Genomic DNA, 19,145 nt, shown 5'->3' on the forward strand with positions numbered 1-19,145 from the left:
AGTGCTTCAACTATCTGCCCCTCCCTCCTCCCGACCCCTAAAAACCACTGATCTTTTCACTGTCTCCATAGTTTTGCCTTTTCTAGAACGTCATTCAGTTGGAATCATAGAGTATGTAGCCGTTTCAGATTGGTTTTTTTCACTTAGTAATATGCATTTAAACTTCTTCCATATCTTTTCATGGCTTCTTAGCTCATTTCTTTTTAGCACTGCATAATATTCCATTGTCTGGATGTACCACAGTTTATTTACCTATTCACCTACTAAGATGTCACCAAGCGACATCTTGGTTGCTTCCAAGTTTTGGCAATTATGCACAAAGCTGGTAAAACATCTATGTGCAGGATTTTGTTTTGACATAAGTTTTCAGCTCCTCTGAGTAAATATCAAGGTGCACAATTGCTGGGTTTTATGGTAGAAGTATATTTAGTTTTGAAAGAAACCACCAAACTGTCTTTCAAAGTGGCTATACCATTTTGCACTCCCTCCAACAATGACGGAGAATTCCTGTTGCTCCATATCCTCACCAGCGTTTGGTGTTGTCAGTGTTTAGGATTTTGGTCATTCTAATAGATGTATAACGGTATCTCATGGTTGTTTCAATTTGCATTTCCCTGATGATATGTGATGTGGAGCATCTTTTCATATACTTACTTGCCATCTGTATATCATCTTTGGTGAGGTGTCTGTTAAGATCTTTGGCCTATTTTTTAGTTAGGTTGTTTGTTTTCTTATTGTTGAGTTTTAAGAGTTGTTTGTTTGTTTTGGATAATAGTCCTTTAACTGACATGTCTTTTGCAAATATTTTCTCTCAGTCTGTGGCTTGTTTTCATATTCTCTGGACAATATCTTTCAAAGAGCAGAAATTTTTAATTTTAACCAAGTCCAGCTTATCAATTATTTCTTTCATGGATTGTGCCTTTGGTGTCGTATCTAAGAAAATCATCGCCAAAGCCAAACTCATGTAAATTTTCTCCTATGTTTTCTTCTAGGAGTTTTAGTTTTGCATTTAACAAATGCAAAAGTCTGTGATCCACCTTGAGTTAATTTTTGTGAAAGGTGTAAGGTCTGTGTCTAGATGCATTTTTTTGCATGTGGATGTCCAGTTGTTCCAGCATCATTTACTGAAAAGTCCGTCTTTGCTCCATCATCTTGCCTTTGCTCCTTTGCCAAAGATCAGTTGACTGCATTGATTTTTGTCTATTTCTGGTGTCTCTATCTGTCCCATTGATCTATTTGTCTATTCTTTCACCAATACCACACATTCTTGATTACTGTAGCTTAAGTCTTGAAGCCAGTTAGTGTCAGTCCTTCAACTTTGTTCTTCTCCTTCAATATCGTGCTGGCTATTCTGGGTCTTTTGCCTCTCCAAATAAACTTTAGACTCAGTTTGTCAATTCCACAAAATAACTTGCTGAGATTTTGATTGGAATTGCATTGAATCTATAGATCAAGTTGGGAAGAACTGACATCTTAACAATATTTAGTCTTCTTATCCACAAAGATGGAGTATCTCTCCATTTATTGAGTTTTTCTTTGATTTCTTTCCTCAAATTTTATAGTTTTCCTCATATAGGTCTTATATATATTTTGTAGATTTATACATAACTATTTCATTTTTGAGGGTGCTGATATAAATATAATATTGTGTTTTTAATTTCAAATTCTACTTTTTCACTGACAGTATGTAAGAAAGTGATTAACTTGTGTATATTAACCTAGTAGTCTGCAATCTTGCTATAAATGCTTATTAGTTCCAGGAGTTTTTTAGTTGATCCTTACAGATTTTCTACATAGATGATTCCTTCTCAATCAGTATAGCTTTTATTTTGTTTTCTTGTCTTATTGCATTAGCTAGGACTTCCAGTATGATGCTAAAAAGCAGCAGTGAGAGACAATATCCTTTCATTCTTCCTAATGTTAGTGGGAAAGCTTCTAGTTTCTCACTATTAAGTATAGTGTTAGTTGTAGGGGTTTTTGGTAGATATTCTTTATCAGGTTGAGAAAACTTCCACTACTCCTAGTTTACTGAGAATTTTTATCTTGAATGGGTGTTGGATTTTGTCAAATGCTTTTTCGGCATCTATTGATATGATTATGTGATTTTTTCTTCTTTAGCCTGTTGATGTGATGGATTACATTAATTGATTTTTGAATGTTAAATCAGCCTTGCGTATCTGGGATAAATCCCACTTGGTTGTGGTGTATAATTATTTTTATACATTGTTGGATTCAATTTGCTAATATTTTCTTGAGGATATTTGCATGAGAGATATTGATGTATAGTTTTCTTTTCTTTTAATGTCTTTGTCTGGTTTTGGTATTTGTGCAAAGGTTTTTAACTATAAGATGGATAGATATGACTATTCAAATATTTCATTTCTTCTTAAGTCTATTACTAAGTTGTGTTTTCTAAGGAATCTATACATTTCCTCTAAGTTACTAAATTTATTGACATAAAATTATTTATAATATTCCTTTTATTACAGTCATGAGCCCCATAACAATGTTTCAGTCAATGACAGACTGCATAAACAACGGTGGTCCCATAAGATTAGTACCATATAACCTAGGTGTGTAATAGGCTATGCCATCTAGGTTTGCATAAGTACACTCTATGATGTTCCTACTACAAAGAAATTGCCTAATGTTGCATTTCTCAGAATGTATCTCCTTCATTAAGCAACATGTAACTGTATTCTTGTTAATGTCCTTAGGATCTGTAGTGATTTATTCTCTTTCAGTCCTTATATTGATAGTGTGCGTTTCCTCTTTTATTTTTTTTTTACTAGTCTTACTAAGGATTTATCAATTTTATTCATCTTTTCAAACAACCAAATTTTGGCTTTGTTAATTTTCTGTAGTGTTTCCCTGATATCTATTTCATTGATTTCTTCTCTGGTTTTAATTATTTCTTTCCTCCAATTCACTTTTGTTTTAATTTGTACTTTAACTAGCTTCTTAAGATACAAACCTGTATCATTAATATTTTTTTTTTGTGAGGAAGATTGGCCCTAAGCTAACATCTGCCAATCCTCCTCTTTTTGCTGAGGAAGACTGGCCCTGGGCTAACATCCATGCCCATCTTCCTCCACTTTATATGGGACGCCGCCACAGCATGGCTTGCTGAGCAGTGTGTCAGTGCGTGCCCGGGATCCGAACCGGTGAACCCCTGGCAGCTGCAGCGGAGCGCATGCACTTAACCGCTTGTGCCACTGGGCTGGCCCCAACAAACCTGTATCATTAATTTTAAACTTTTCTTTTCTAATATAGGCATAGTTATGAATTCTCCTCTAAAACTACTTTTGCTGCATCCCACAGATTTTAATATTCTGCTTTCATTACTATTCAATTCCAAATATTTTCTAATTTTGCTTATGATTTCTTCTCTTTGATCTATGGTTTACTTAGAAGTGTGTTGTTTAATTTTCTAATAAGCAAACAAAAAAAAAAAAAACAGTGAACCCAGAGGCAAACCCAGGCATATACAGACACTTGATTTATGGCAAAAGTGGCAATGTAGATCAGTGATGAATGTACAGCCTTTTTTAAATGGTGCTGGGAAAATTGGATATTTATGTGGGAAAAAATGAAACTGGATTCCTACCCCACACACTGCTATATTAAATCAATTCCAGGTAAATTAAAGACTGAAATGTAAAAGGCCATATAGTGAAACTATTAGAAAACAGTATAATAGAACAGTACTACTCAAAGTGTGGCTCATGGACTAGTATCAGACCACAAACTTTTTATTAAACTGATCTATGACATACTTGGTATAAAAACTGAGAGTACACTCTTAGAAAATTTTACAGAAACTTGACAAAATAATTTTATTTTGTTGAATCTAATAATAAAAAATTGGGCCTTCTATCTTTTGTGTCTTTTTTAAATTTCATCTTTCTAGTAATTCATTTTTATTATATATCACAAAAGTGTTAACCCGTGATGGACTGGGGGAAAAAAATTGATCCTTCATCACAGTGTCAGAAGTATGTAATAAAATATCGTTTGTAAGTACCTCAGAGTTAAGAAGAGTTTTTTAAACTGGACAGAAAAAGTATAAACCATAGAGGAAAAATTTTAAATTACTGACCACATTAAAATGAGGAAATTTTATGGGCCGGCCCGATGGTGTAGCAGTTAAGTTCTCGCATTCCATTTTGGCGGCCTGGGGTTGCCAGTTTGAATCCCGGGCTCGGACCTACTCACCGCTCATCAAGCCATGCTGAGGCGGCAACCCATATAGAAGAGCTACAACTCTACAACTATGATACACAACTATGTACTGGGGCTTTGGGGAGAAAAAAGCTAAAAGAGGAAGCTTGGCAACAGAAGTTAGCTCAGGGCCAATCTTCCTCAAAAAGAAAAAAGACAGAAAACTGACTGATTTGTAATGAAGTGTTAAAAAAAAAATTAGGAAATTTTATTTATCAAAATATACCACATATGAAATGATACATTTGAGACTGTTTCAAAATATTCTAGCATAAAAATATAGTAGTCAAGAAATAGGAAAATCAATAACGGCAGAAAATTGATAGTTTGGGAAGACGGTTGAGAAGTAAAGAAGGTTCATTGAAGTAGCCTTTATATTTTTTGTGTATGTTTGAAAACTTTTAAAATTAATGCTTAAATTTTAAAATTAAATTAAAAGATACCATAAGGAGAGAAAAAAGACAATCCACAAATTGGGAGATGATAGTTGTAGTACCTATAACCAACAAACAATTAATATTTAGAGTACATAAAGAACACTTAGATATAAATTTTTAAAGCATTTAGGCCAATAGAAAAAAAAGGACAAAAGACATTAAAACAAATTTTAATGGGCAAAAGACACATTTCACAGAGGAAGAAACGTTAATGATCAATAAGCATATTAAAAGATTCTCAACCTCTAGTAATTAGGGAAATATAAATTTAAATCACAGTAAGATACATTTCACACCTACAAGACTGGCAAACATGTGAAAGTCAGACCAGAACGTGGGAAATGGGAATTCTCATTCACCACTGAAGGAAGTAGAAACAGCTTCTCCCGCTTTAGAGAAGAGTTGGGTATTACCTAAAACCGTTAAACACAGATGTAAACTACAACCCAATAATTCCATTCCTAGTTACAGACTCCAGAGAAACTCTGGCCCATTTGTTTCTGCAAGTATTTATAGAAGCATTATTCATTATATCAAGAAACTGGAAATAACTCAAATACTATACTAGAATAGTATCAATCAATACTAGAACATTAGAATGGATAAATTAGTAGAATGCAATGGGATATTATAGAGCAGGGAAAATGAATGAGCCATAGCTACACTCACCAACATGAATTAAGCTATATCCGTGTCATTAATCTAAATAATAGTGTTGCGTGAAAGAAGTGGGCCACAGACTAACGCAATCAGAATGATTCAAATCATTTAAAGTTCAAAAACAGAAAAAGAAAAATAACTATTTCTTATCTAGGGTTATTTACAAAGGTGAGCTAATATAAAGAAAAAACAAGAGAATGATTAACACAAGATTTAGGATTGTGATTTTCTTGGTGGGCAGCAGAACTGAAAGTGAACCAAAGAAACATTGTATCTGGAAAGGGCAGACAAAAGATTTCTAGGGTACTGGTCATGTCCTGTCTCTTAATCTGGGTGATCAGTACATGGTCTCCAATTTATTATTATCAATTAATCTTCACATACACTTTTTTTTTTTTTGGTGAGGAAGATTGGCCCTGAGCTAACATCTGTTGCCAATCTTCCTCTTTTTGCTTGAGGAAGATTGTCACTGAGCTAACACCTGTGCCAATCTTCCTCTGTTTTGTATTCGGGATGCCGCCACGTCATGGCTTGATGAGCAGTGTGTAGGCCCGCACCTGGGATCCAAACCTGCAAACCCTCAGCCACCGAAGTGGAGCGCACAAACCCAACCACTACGCCAACGGGCCAGACCCACATACACTTTTTATACTCTTTTGTATATATTATATATTTCACAAAAAAATTAAATGCCCTTCCAAAAACAACTTGAAAAAAATTTAAACTCCATGAAAACTCTGATGCATAGCTAGGGTGAGGCTAGGGTCTATTGGTGATCCATTTAGCAAGTATTTTCTGAACACCAGCTCTGTACCAGGTATTGTGCTGTGTGCCAGAGAAATGGAGATGCGCGGGATAGAGTGCCTGTCCTCGAGGAGTTCTCGGCCATCAGAAGAGACAGATGCCTACATAAGTGCATCCTTGGAGGGGAGAAGAAGCTGGAAGGTTGGTGAAGATGAGCCGTGGAAAATGGTTTTAGCAAAAAAGCTTACCATCAAATTGCCACATTCTTTGACCAATACGCAGCGAGGAGCCTCCGAGAGTTTTACAAAAGGGGTGCCAGGATCGGAGCCTTCTCTCAGGATGTCTAGTCTGGCCAAAGTACGCTGGGGGACTTGCAGCAAAGCAGAAGCGAGAGAGAGGAAGCAGAGGTCAGCAGACACTAGAGTAAGTGCTCACAGAATAATTATCAAAGGCCTGAACCGGGACAGTGAAATCAGGATGGAGAAACAGAGTGTATTGATGTGCGTGTGCTAAGTGGGTGTGGGAGGAGTGTGTTGAGAGACAGGGATCTTGGTGGTTGTCGGTCAAAGGAGATGGAAAAGACAAAGATGACTAAGAGAAGTTCAGCCTGTACGATGGGAGGATGAGAGGAGAATGGGGCTGCAGAAACACAAGAGAAGGAGCAATTGCAGGGGGAGAAGCCAGAAGGGAAGAGAGCCTAAGGAGTTCTCAGTCAGGGCCACACGGAGGCTAAGGTCCGGGTGGGCATCCCTGGGAGACGTCCTGTAGGAAGCTGGAAAGGTGCGGGACTTTCCTGACTACTTTCACGCCCCGTGCCCCCCTCCCCAATGATTTTTCTCTCTTTGGTCAGATGATTCTCTGCGGCTTTATGATCTTCCATTTGCTGACCAGCCTTCCAGACTCTGAGAAATTCCAACCAACATCAGACCAATTCACATCTGCCACTCCCCCCCAGTTACATAGAGTCCGCAGTGACATGGATGCTTTTAATGGAGGCTCACCTTCGGACCACGAGCTGCATCCGCATGGTACCAAAGCCCTGATTCAGAAGAATCAAGCTCAGGGTCGCCCCGTGGCTTAGCGGTTAAGTGCGCGCGCTCTGCCGCTGGCGGCCTGGTTCGGATCCCGGGCGCACACCGACGCACCACTTCTCTGGCCATGCCAAGGCTGTGTCCCACATACAGCAACTAGAAGGCTGTGCAACTATGACATACAATTATCTACTGGGGCTTTGGGGGGAAAAATAAATAAAAAATAAATAAATAAAAACAAGAGAAGCTGTTACAACATGTTTCTATTAAAAAAAAAAAAGAATCAAGCTCAAAACTTGGAAGCTGACAGACTTGGGTTTGAACCTCCATTTCTTTCTAGCTCTGTGACTTTGGGCAATCCACTTAACCTCTCTGAGCCTCAATTTCTCTCATCAATGTAAGGTCAATAATAATACCTGCCCTAGTTATCTCACAAAGTTGTTGAGTCGATATCATGCAGGTGTGAGCTATAACGATTATCATAACAAGACCATTTGGTGAGAGCAGGAAATGCAAGGGATCAGAAAAGCCAGTTGCTGCAATACAGAAATACAGACCGAAGACCAACTGCGTGAATGATTTCCTCTTTCATCTGCTGTTCTGGCCTTTTAGATAATTCCAGTGACTGAGCTTCTAAAACCCATCTCAGTTTCTTGATGGAAGTGATACTGCAAGAGATCCACAGAACACCACCAGACAAAATTACTACTAACTAAAGAGAAAATACCAACCAGACCACGCACTCCTCCTTAAAAGCAATTCCAGACACACAGCATTTCCTCAACGGAAGCCCTCCTTTATCCAAAAAGGAAAGTGAGGTAGGGGGAGAGGGAAGGAGAGGGAGAGGGGCGATGGTACTTGTAACGAGCGTCTTCACTGTGCCTGGAACTGTGCTAAAGGTTTGTACACACGTTTCCCCATTTAGTCCTCACGACTGCTCTGCAGAATAGGTATAATTTCCTAATTTAATAGCTGAGAAAATCGAGGCTCTTTAGATGCTAAGAAAGCTGCCTAAGAGCCAGTGGTTAGATAGAGTCAGTGCTGAGATTCAAACCCTGGTCCAAGTCAAAGCCAACGTGCCCTTACTCCCACTGTCTCCCGTGCCCGAAGGATTCCACGCCCTGCACGGATCATTTACAATTCCATCCTCAAGTCTTCCATTTATAGGAGGAAAGCCTTCTATGTAATTATCTTAGGGATGAGTTCTCCATAAATTATACTTCAATCTGGTTCTATATTTGAATAATTAAGTTTAAAACAGAAAGACTAATGAAACTAATGGTTACCAAATTACTAGATTTTGAAAATCATTGATTTTCTCATTTGCCTGCTAAAATTAATTGATCTCATTTACATATACAGATTGCATTTGCTTTAGCTTTGAGAATATTTATCTTCCAAGTTTTTCCACCGAAGTTTCAAAATCCATTTGCGGAAATGCAATTCTATTTCAATTATGCTCATTTGCATAGAAACCAAAGCCTTACTGCTCTTCTCATTAATACTGTTATGATTGTTCCTTTTATTTGAATACAACGCCCTTGTAATTTAAAGAATAAATTTTTAACCCAGCCAAGCAGCTTTAAAAATACATATGGAAATAATCAGTGGAATACAATTTTTTCTGGTAAATAAGAGAAATAGAAATAAATTCTCCTGTTACAAAACACAAAAAGCACTTTACAAAATACATTTTTAACAATTTCTACGACACAATACCCTAAGACATTATGACCATGTGATGCTAAATATATTTCTCTCACATGATGAGACGGTATTTCTCGGAATAATTAATGGACAGGATGAACTCAAGATGATTTTAAGAAATACAGAAACATAAGGATCCATGGACTTGAAAAGGAGCTAAACCTCCTAATTCACTGGTTTTCAAAGTGAAGGTCACCACCTACAAATTTGATGGATTGCAAATTAGCATTTTTAATAATAAAATATAAATTTAATAGAAAACATATAGGAAGAGCAATTTTGTTTCATGAAACTTGTTTCAGTTTTATATTTTTCTATGTGGGTATGTAAATACAAATAGGTGTGAGCATATCTGTGTGTGTGTGTGTGTGCATGTGTGTGAGTCTGTGTGGGGTGGGTGTGTGCGTGAGAGTGGCCTGCCTGGGTCATGGTCATGAGATAAAATGTATTTCTTACTACAGTCAAGGTCAGAAGTTTGAAAACCACTCATCTAATTGATCCCTTTCGTCCAGAAGTGTCGTGAGGACTGATATTTCAAAGATAATAAAAAATGGACTTTGGCATCAGACAGCTTAGGTTCAAATCTTGGCAAATAATTTCATCTCCCTAAATCTCAGTTTCCTCATTTATAAAACAGAGATAACAATAGTAATAATATCTCACAGGTTTGTTTCGAAGATTAAAAGAGATAATGTATTTAAAGTGTCCAGCATAGTGCCCGGCATATAATAAGCAATACACATTGGCTATCACTATTTTCCAGAACCTCTGAAGAGCTTCTTTGTCTCTGATTACATTTATCTGCTTCAGTTGTCTCCGTCTCCCATGCAGTCACACTCGCATGGATCCCCTGCTCAGCCCCAGGCCCTGTGCTAGGAGGAGAGATGAAGGAACAAAAAGAAGGATCATGTGTCCACGTACCCCCGTGCTATGCTACTTTCAAATAAGAATGCCAGCACAGCCGGGAACATTCTTAGTCACCTTAGAATTCTTCATGACTCCTGGATCCTTTTTCTATCACATTTGCTTCTTTCAATACAGTTTACCAGAGCATGGAATGAGGAAAAAGACATTCTAAAACAAAACGAAAGCAAACACTGAGTCCATACTGATGAATCCCGGAATAATGGGATTTAGGGTGGTTAAGCACGGAAAATTTATAGGGGATATGCCAGAGATTAGATAGAAAAGATCATATAGTTGAAGGAACTTACAAGGCAATTTAAGGGTTTTGAACTTTATAGTATAATAATAAAAACAGGCAACAATTGCTGGGTTCCTCCTCTGCCTGATGCTGAGGGCCTGACAGACATTATCACAATTGACCCTCACAACACCCATGAGGTAGGTTTTCTGGTTATCCTCAGTTCTCGTATGGGACAGCCAAAGATTCAAGAGGCTGAGAAACTTTTATTAAATGGTGAGTCTGAGACGCACAACCCCGCCGTCTAACTCAGGGGCCAATCAGCGGGGCCAGCAGAGGCTTTGTAACCAGGCGATTGACACGAAGAGGCCAGCATGTCATGTCGTCTGCTTTTTCTGTAAACTGAGGAGAGTAGGCCAAAGCCAGGAGAGAGGGAGCCAGGGAGCCCCCTGGGAGGCTGCTAATGAACGCAGTAGTTCAGGCAGAAGGTGACAAAGGAATGAGAGGCGTTGCACTGGGGGTGGAGAAGACAGGTTAAGACTTTAGACAGACACGAGAGCCTGGATTGGTACAAATTGGTGATTGTTGAAATGTGAGGCCTGAGGAACAAGCAGGGGCCTGGGACAACTCTGGTTTCCAGCCTGGGATTCTGTGTGGGTGGAAGGGACATAGCCAGAAATCCTAAATGCAGCAGGAGCAGGCCTGGGAGGGAAGATGACGAGTTCAGTCTGGGGCACGTTCCCTGAAGTTGCAACTGCCAAGAAAGACAAAGCAAATTTGCATACAAAGAGGCAACAACAGCTCCAGAGCGGAGCTCCGGAGCCAGACTGCCTGGCTGTGAATCTTAACTCTGACACTAAAAAGTTATGTGACTGAGGGCAAGTAAGTTAATATATGTAAAACACTGCCTGACACGTGGAGAGAACTCAGGAAGTGTTAGCTATTGGTATGATTATATAACCAAATGAAATACAAAGAGCGAGAGGCAGATTTCTCCCGGATCACTGCTTCCTCCCATATACCTCCCTGCACCGAATCTTAGAAACTGATTTGAGAGGGCTTAGGACTCACGGAGGAGCCCAGAGGAATCAGAGAAGAACCCATGTGAAATGGGTCCCTTCTCCTTTGTTCCAAGGTCAGCCCTGTTCCCAGTCAGATGGCAGCAGCAGAATGCTCTCTAACGTCATCCTTTGTTCTGCGCTTATTCCGCGGGGTCGGGTCATCGTCCCATTTGTGGATTTGGAACTGATCCTTTAAAAGACCTTTTAGACGGACTCAGTCGGTCCTGCCTTCCTCAGCGGGAAAACAGCGCACTCCTGAACTCCAACCAGATTTGCTGAAGTTATGTTCTCCTGGGAAAGGGGCAAAGGTAGAGAACTCACATTTATTAGGAACTTCCCTGCCGGGGGCCCTTTACACAGATTGTCTCATCTACTCCTCACAGTGGACCAGTAAGGTCGGGGGTAAGTAAGGAAACTGAGACTCCTGGAGACTAAATAACCCCTCCAAGTCTCACAGCTGGTAAGTGGCTAAGGCGGATTCTAACCCGGGTGGCGTGACGCCAAAGCTGTCTCTTTCCATCACTCTTTCCGGTGCGTCATCGCACAGCTGGTCATCTATGGCAAGGCCAGACCCAGAGCGCTGATTCCCCTATCCTAAAATGCTACGTCTCATTTCCAGCACTTCCCACGGACAGATGACGCTTATTAAAAGGGTGAGAGACCCAAGGGATTACAGCTTCCTCGTGCTTAAACCACTGAACTGCGGAGATCACACACCAACTACAATTACGCTCACTGAGGTCCTTCCACTGGTGCCCCCTAAGGGTTTCTATGTGCCAGACCTTTTAGCAAAAATAACTGAAAATTATTACAAATGTAAATAAAAATACGATATAGAACAGCATGTAAAGAAATAACCACCAAGATACAACTATCCATTTGGTTAAACAAATTTTTTAATTAAATATTGACTGAATATAATCTGGTTTGCCTTAGCAACAATTCCCCTAAATTTATCCTAGCATCAGAGGGCTTCTGCCTCTCGTCGTGTTCTGTAAGTTTTTCCCAGCCTGGACACAGTAATGGCAAGAAGAGTGGTCTGGTGTCCTTCCCATCAAACACCACCACTCCCCCCATTCCCTCCTCATTTCTACCAAGACAGTGCACAGCATTCACCCCACCACCACCCTCCCACCCCCGCATTACGTTTCTTCATGTCCTGAGCTGAGTGCCCTTAGTTTGAGCTTCAAGAGCTTTGTGTGTATGATGTGTGTGTCTTTCTTGCTCTGTCTTGTTTGGGTGGACGTTTAGTTCCACCAGTTTCTTAAAGAGACTAATTGCTTTTTTCTGGCTGAATATTTCCAGATTCCCCCTTTCAGCAATGGAAGCTTAACTTGCTTCAGAACAATCCTCCCTCCAAGACAACTAGAAAAGCTAGACAAGTTATTTTTCTGAAGAATCTGTTTGAAGGTATTGGAAGGCCACTAGAGGAGCAAGGATTTTGGAAGCTAAAAGCCTGAAAAGAAGGGAAGCCAAGAGAGGTGATTCCACCTTTCTCTTACTGATCAGAAAGCTAGAGATGAGAAGCTGCACAGAAGTTTCGACAGTCTCAAGGAGAAAGGACCCTGACAATACTTGGGCCTCCTATTAGAACCCCAGAAAGGCAACACCTGAGGGACAAGAAGGAAGAAAACCCAACTGTATTGCTAGTCACAGAAGACAACCTAAAAATAAGGATACAGAAATGTCGAGAGTAAAAAGAAAGAAAAAAATGTGTTTTATGCAAACACCAGCAAAACGAAAGATGGATTCATTATACTACTGTAAAACAAAGTAACCTTGGCTTCAAAGAAAAAAGTACCCCCAGAAATAAAGAGAGCAATTTCATCATGATGAAAAGAGTGACTCCACCAAGAAAACATAAAAATTCAAAGTCTGCGACGACCGGTATCAGTCAGGGTTCGTACAGAAGTGAGAGACCACACCAGAAAATGGAGTAGGGAAAATTTAAGAATTGTCAATTAAGTAAAAAGTGGTTAACCACTAAACAGACCGGAATTGCAGGAAGCTGGGCGATGAGCAAACACGGAAGAATTCAGCCCCTGAGAGGAAGGCCATAGGAACACCCCACCGCCCACCGTGGTAACAAATAGCCTTCATGACTCCTGGATCCTTTTTCTATCACATTTGCTTCTTTCAATACAGTTGGTTTCTAAGATTTACCAAGACACAATGTCTCCACCAGGGCCCTGCCGAAAACAAAAACAAAAAATCGTTGGTGATAAGAATGATATTTTCTGGAAATTATTCAAGAATCCATCATAGCAGATGGACCATTTTTCCCTTTTAATTGTGTCACATTTCCCTTGTAACCTTCCTGAGAAGACCCTTACAAAACAGAAGCACTTTGAGAACCATTCCTCCACAAATTCGCTTCCTTTTCCTTTTTGTGACCCCCTCATCTAACACGGGACCACAGGGATTGTCCCCACAGTTCTCAGAAAGCTGGTCCAAATGGAAACGCTGTGCGAGGAGCTGGCGGCCAAATGAAATATGTGCATAATTAAGTGAGAGAGAACATCCAGCCAACAGCACCCTCAGCGCTGGCGGCAGCTCGGAGAGACTGGAGAGGAGGCGGACCGGCGGAGCTCACACACCCGGCTCCTCTGACGTCAGCCGGGGCTCTGCAGGCAGACAGGCAGGCTGAATTTGGCCCCAAGGCCTTAATAACAATGTTATTTTCCCTTTGGGGTTCAATTCTGTGCTTAGCGTCTTTTGTGCAGTTCTTCTCAGCTCCTATGCAACCTCTGGAAATCTCCCAGCCGGTGTGGAACCCCCAGGATTGTATGCACAGCTTAAAAAATGGGCAGGCCTGCAAAACTCTCAGAGTGCCTTCGCCATCCACGGCCAGGGTCTTGAGCTCCTAGTTGGAGGTGGCTTCCTTGACACCAACTCAGCACCCACCCAGCTGTGACCCGCCATGCTGAAAGAAGGAACAGATAAATGAGCTGAATGGGTACTTTTTTTCCTCCACCTCTTTCCCACTGGGGCTGACGAAAGAAGCAGAGAAGCAGGTTCTCAGGTCTGTTCTCCCCAGTAGGTGCTGCTACAGCGTCTGCTCTGCCTGCCGTCCTCCCTTAAACACCACCCTTACCACCCACAGCGGATGCCAGAACTCCCACCATTACAAACCCTTAACTTTGGCCTTGGAAAGTGTTGGTTTCCAGATTCTCTGCTAAAACCCAAATATCCTAATGCTCTGACACAGCATTTCCCAAAGTGTGTTCCTAAGAATGTTCTTCAAAACATTCTTAGAAAAATAGTCCCGTGGTTTAAAAAGGAAAAAAAAGAGAGAAGTGGCATATTGCATGTCTTTCCTGAGGGGCTGTGATGCAAATCACCATGTTAAAGGCGCTAAAGATCTGACAGTAAGTGAAATCATTTCATTATGTTTAACAGTGTTTCCCAAAAAGATCTGGTCATGAAGCCCTGTTTTGTTTTTCCTCTATGAACAGCCCCCAAATGGACAGAGCTTTCTTTGCAAACCCCAACATAAGCCATCAATTTACAATAACTTGTGGAGCAGAGTCCAGATGGCTGGACTTGAAGTCAGGAAAACGTGGTCTTCCGTCATTAGCTCTGTGATCTTGGGCAAGCCTGGAAACACTCTGATCTTCCACTTTGCAGAAGGGGAAACAATAATACTTAGCTCAGAGGTTTTTGTTGTGAGGCGTAGGTGACATACTGGCTATGAATATGGTTTGTAAACAGTAAAGGGTTATTCAAGCTGTATTAACATCAGCACAGTTATTATTAATCTGACCCTTTCTAACTATGATTTTTATGCTTGCCATTTGGGCCTCAGTAGCTTCACAGTGGCCCAGAGGAGCCGGAAGGCAGGAGAGTAAAGTGAGTGGGTTTGAAGAGGTTGGTACAGAGACAGGCGAATGGGCCACACTACAGGCCCCAGGCAGCAGTCCTCTGCCGGCCTGAGGATGCATCAGGAGGCAGCCACACCATGCCCTGGCTCCCAGCCAGCGTCCCGTCTCCAGAATGATGCTGTCAGCTTCTGTCTGATGAGGAGCAGGGAGCTGAAACAGACATGTGTTTAAGCTCAGCAGAGCCCGTGCACCCTGACACGCATGTGTGGAAGGGAAACATGATCAGGACAAGGTCTCCAGTGCAGATCAGACTCCAGCTCTGACTGTGAGGGGGTCCTGGTGAGCAGACCTCGTCTCTGACAGCAAACCAGCCAGTTCTCATTCTACTCAGCATTGAGCCTGAGGTCAGTAGAGCTCTGCAGATGATAGAGTCAAAAAGCCACACATAGTGAGGCCAGGAGACCAACTCAGTGATGCATCAAAGAGTCTCGGAGCCTCAGTGATAGCCGACAGCCAAGGGCCCCACAACCCCTTGTTTGCCCATCACCTTGACTGCCTCGTCTGTTTACTGGTTCCTATTGCTGACTGGATGGGGACCCCTTGTCAGAAGGAGTCTTACTCACATCTCTATCCCCAGCACCCACCGATGCTGCTAACAAATCACATATGTGAAAGCATGAATGAATAAATAAAGGAAATGCCGTGACATGGATGGGGCCATTGACCTAGCAGTTCCTCATGCCTCTCTCTCTTCCTCTCCCTCCAGGAGGAGAGATTTGCACTTTTGTGGAGCAGAGGACGGCCACGCCCTGAGAGTTCCATGCACAGGGAAAGAATCTTTCTCTTTTCTTCCCTGGTAACCCGCAACCACGACCTATAGCCTGGACAAGCAGATCTGCCCATCCATCCCTCACACCAGATGCTAAGTGAGGATTCCCGAGGTATCACATCTGATCGGAAAAATGCCCAAGTGTACTTGCCCTTTTACAGTGGTGACTGCCCTGATCTGGCCAAAGCAGGCCCCTAACGCAAGACAGCAAATGCCATTTGAGTACAGGTACCTGGTTTACACACATCACCCTTCAAGCAGTTCCTAATAGGATTCCTTCTACTCCAGGCTTGTCGTAACCGTGTCCTTTAATTTCGGTATTCTGATCCTTTGACATCTTAGGGTCTTGCTGATCCTGGAGGAACTGCCACTCCTAAGGTTAGCCAATTTCTAGAGATACTCAACAACTATCTAGGGAGCTCAACTTTCAAATGCAAACCAACCAATCCAGAGTCATGCCCCCAACCACCTCTGTTATTTCAAATGCAAACCAAACAAATCAGAGCCCACATCCCCATCACCTCCTTTATCAGACTCACACTCCAGGCCACTATCCACCTGCCCTAACCACCCCAGGGCGAGGTACCAGACAACAAGAGACAGCCCCTGTGCCCCAGAGCCCACTGAAACTATTCAAACTAGCCAATCCTAAAACTGTTTACCCCACCTGTCCAGTCCTCCTCATGGAAACCACAATAAAGGCTCTTGCTCACAATTTCCCCCTCTTCTTCTGCCTCCTGGCCTGATGCGTGAATATTGTTTAATAATACAAACGTTAAACTAAATATCGTTCAGCAGCTTTGAGGTCTCCAAACTCATTCGGGCCCTCGTGGTGGCTCAGCAATCCTGCTGTGTAGACCTCATCAGACCCTATATTACTGCCCTTGATGATTGTTACAAACCTTCTCTGTCCTCTTCCAGCTCCCTGGTACCCTGTCTCAGCAGAATACCTTTTCAAAGATTTCATTGAAAAAACTGAGACTATCAGAAATGAACTCCCTCAAATTCCTACCATGATATTGTGTTGTCACTTCTCTCTTCTGAATATCCTCCTCTCTGCTGGTATTTTAATGCCCAAGTTTCCTCCAAATTGGATTTTTTTAAAACACTCATTCAACAAATATTCAGTACTGATTGAAAGGCACTACACTAGCGGCCAGCACTCAATTCTTACCCATAGGTTTCTTACCACAAGTAGACAGAGACAGACAAGCAAACAAATGCTGCATTCTGGTTGGGCCGGGGCCCCAAGCCCCGAGGGGATGGGTGCAGCGCACCGTGGGCACAGGCAGGCGGGGTGATTTCCCTTGGGTATGGGACAGAAAAGGCTCGCAGAGGAGGGGAAGCAAGAGCCATGCTTGACCTCACCTTTGGTGTAGCTCTCTCCCACTCCCTCCTCACTTGCATAGCCATGCTCCTGAAGCTAAGAGTCCACTCTGAATACTTCCACTTCTCCAACCACCTCTCCATTCGCTTCCAATTAATCTGGCTTCTGAGCCAACCTTTCCAGTGACGCCGCGTCCTTGGAGGGCACTAGTCATGTGGAACTCTCTACACCGATGGACATTTTTCATTACACGTTATCTTATTTGATCTCTCTGAAGCATTTAACACTGCACCACTCCCTTCTTTGGGGAATTCCCTTCTCTTCTGGCATCTGAGGTGTCTCTCTCCTCTGAGTCTCTTCCTGTCTCTCACACTTGTCTGTCCTTCTCTGTCTCCATCATGGACTCCTCTTTTCACACCAGTTATAACATTGACATTCCCCAAGGTCTCTCCTTGGCCCTCTTCCCTTCTCCCTGCATTATTTCTGGGTATTCACTGCATCTACTTGATTCCCACATGCTTTTAGTTCATGGCTCATTTGTCACTTTCTCTCTGACCAAATAAAATCCCCCTGGCACACCCTCTCATGACACCAAGAACCTCTCCTTCAAAGCACTCACTTCTGATCTAATTTTGCATTTATTTATGTGACTGCTTGCTTAATATCTCTCCTTCAACTAGACTAAAATTCTGTCTAACACTCTGCTCAATAATAGCAGGTTGTTTAAATATTTATGGTACACATGATGAAATAATACACAACCAGTGAAAAATCATCCCCCCAAAAAATAATGACTTGGAAAAATATAACCTTGCATGGTTAAATATTTTAAAAGCATGATCCCATTTTACAAATAAATATACACATATGTACAAAAAACCACTAGAAGAATAGACAACAACCTGTTAACAGTGTACATACTGGGATAGTGTAATTAAAAGAGATTTTTATTTTCTTAGCAATAGTTACAAATGGGGGTTAATTAATGGGAAGATCTGCATGCTTAATGCTTCCGTGGGCCCATCTCTTTTTTTGTTGAACTGAGTACTTACTATATACCAAACTGACTAGGTGTGTTCAAATTTGATACTATATTAATACAAATATATCCAGACTAACGTGTTAGAGATTTAATCAGATTTTTCTTTGCTTACCAGAAGAGAGAGAAGCATCAGTAAGTTATAAAGGTCCAAAGCCATGGGCAAGGGCTTCCTGGTCCACCTTTAGTTCCTTTGAAGTTCTGTATTCATTCCACAAACATTTATTGCACACCCTGGCTAGGCACCTGTTATGAGAGGTTTGGGGATCCGACTGGAGAAACTTTCCACTCCAAACAAATGGACTGAAGGTATATTTTATTATATAGAGGATAGTAAAGGCGATAGGCCGCAAACAGATCTGAATAGGTCAAATAATAAGAGGGAAAAAACACCAGCTCGACTGGAAAGGGAAAACATCCACATCAGCTGAGATAGCAGCAGATTCAAATAGGTCATATAATAACAGGGAAAAACATCAGATCGATCAGAAAGGGAAACACCAGATCAACTGAAGGGAAATGACACAAATCAACCGGAAAGAGAAACACCAGGTTGACCGAAAAGAGAACACATCAGATCAATTACTTCACAGTAAATCAATTACTCACAACATCCACGGCCCACTGCCAGGAGAGTCCTGTCAATCGACACGGCTGGGCAAGGATCATACATCCTGGGCAAGGTCTCCCTTCCACAGGTGGAACTCTCACCAGGTCTCAGTCTCCAGCAGATTTTTGTAGCATCAATAATTTCCAGAGTAAGCAGTTACAGAGCTTTTTTCAGAGCAAGCATCTAGTGTTCCCATGCACAAATGGTTATCAGTGGCGTACGTGCACTGAGCCCCCCCGCCAACCCCGGCTGTCGTCCCAGCCCAGTAGTTGTGTACGTGCATCGTTTATCTTGCTTATCGTCCCAGCCCGGCACAGATGGCCAGTCTGCCCCAGGCTGCAGCACCCGAAAGGCCTTGAAATTTTTACACATTGCAACTATCTCCATGGGAGAAGGGCCAGTTCCCACCATGCAGAAAGCAGCTTTTATATTTCTTTTTGTGCTGGTGGCTGTAGGTCAATGGAGCAGCCAAACATGGCTGTACTCATGTCAAGACAGCACTGGAGGTACAGGA

The 19,145-nt window shown here is 41.7% G+C and overlaps 1 long non-coding RNA gene across 1 annotated transcript in view; it reads right to left on the reverse strand.

Moving 5' to 3' along the window:
- The window catches only part of LOC147916028 (uncharacterized), a 143,653-nt gene extending 124,811 nt beyond the window's left edge, over positions 1–18,842 (reverse strand). The window contains exon 1 of the long non-coding RNA XR_015553684.1: positions 18,631–18,842. This is a non-coding gene — a long non-coding RNA (uncharacterized LOC147916028). The remainder of the gene's footprint in view (positions 1–18,630) is intronic.
- Positions 18,843–19,145: the final 303 nt, after the last annotated feature.

This window comes from Ceratotherium simum, chromosome 11, assembly GCF_057802395.1.
Source record: "Ceratotherium simum simum isolate JZ-2026a chromosome 11, ASM5780239v1, whole genome shotgun sequence".
Taxonomy (NCBI): domain Eukaryota; kingdom Metazoa; phylum Chordata; class Mammalia; order Perissodactyla; family Rhinocerotidae; genus Ceratotherium; species Ceratotherium simum.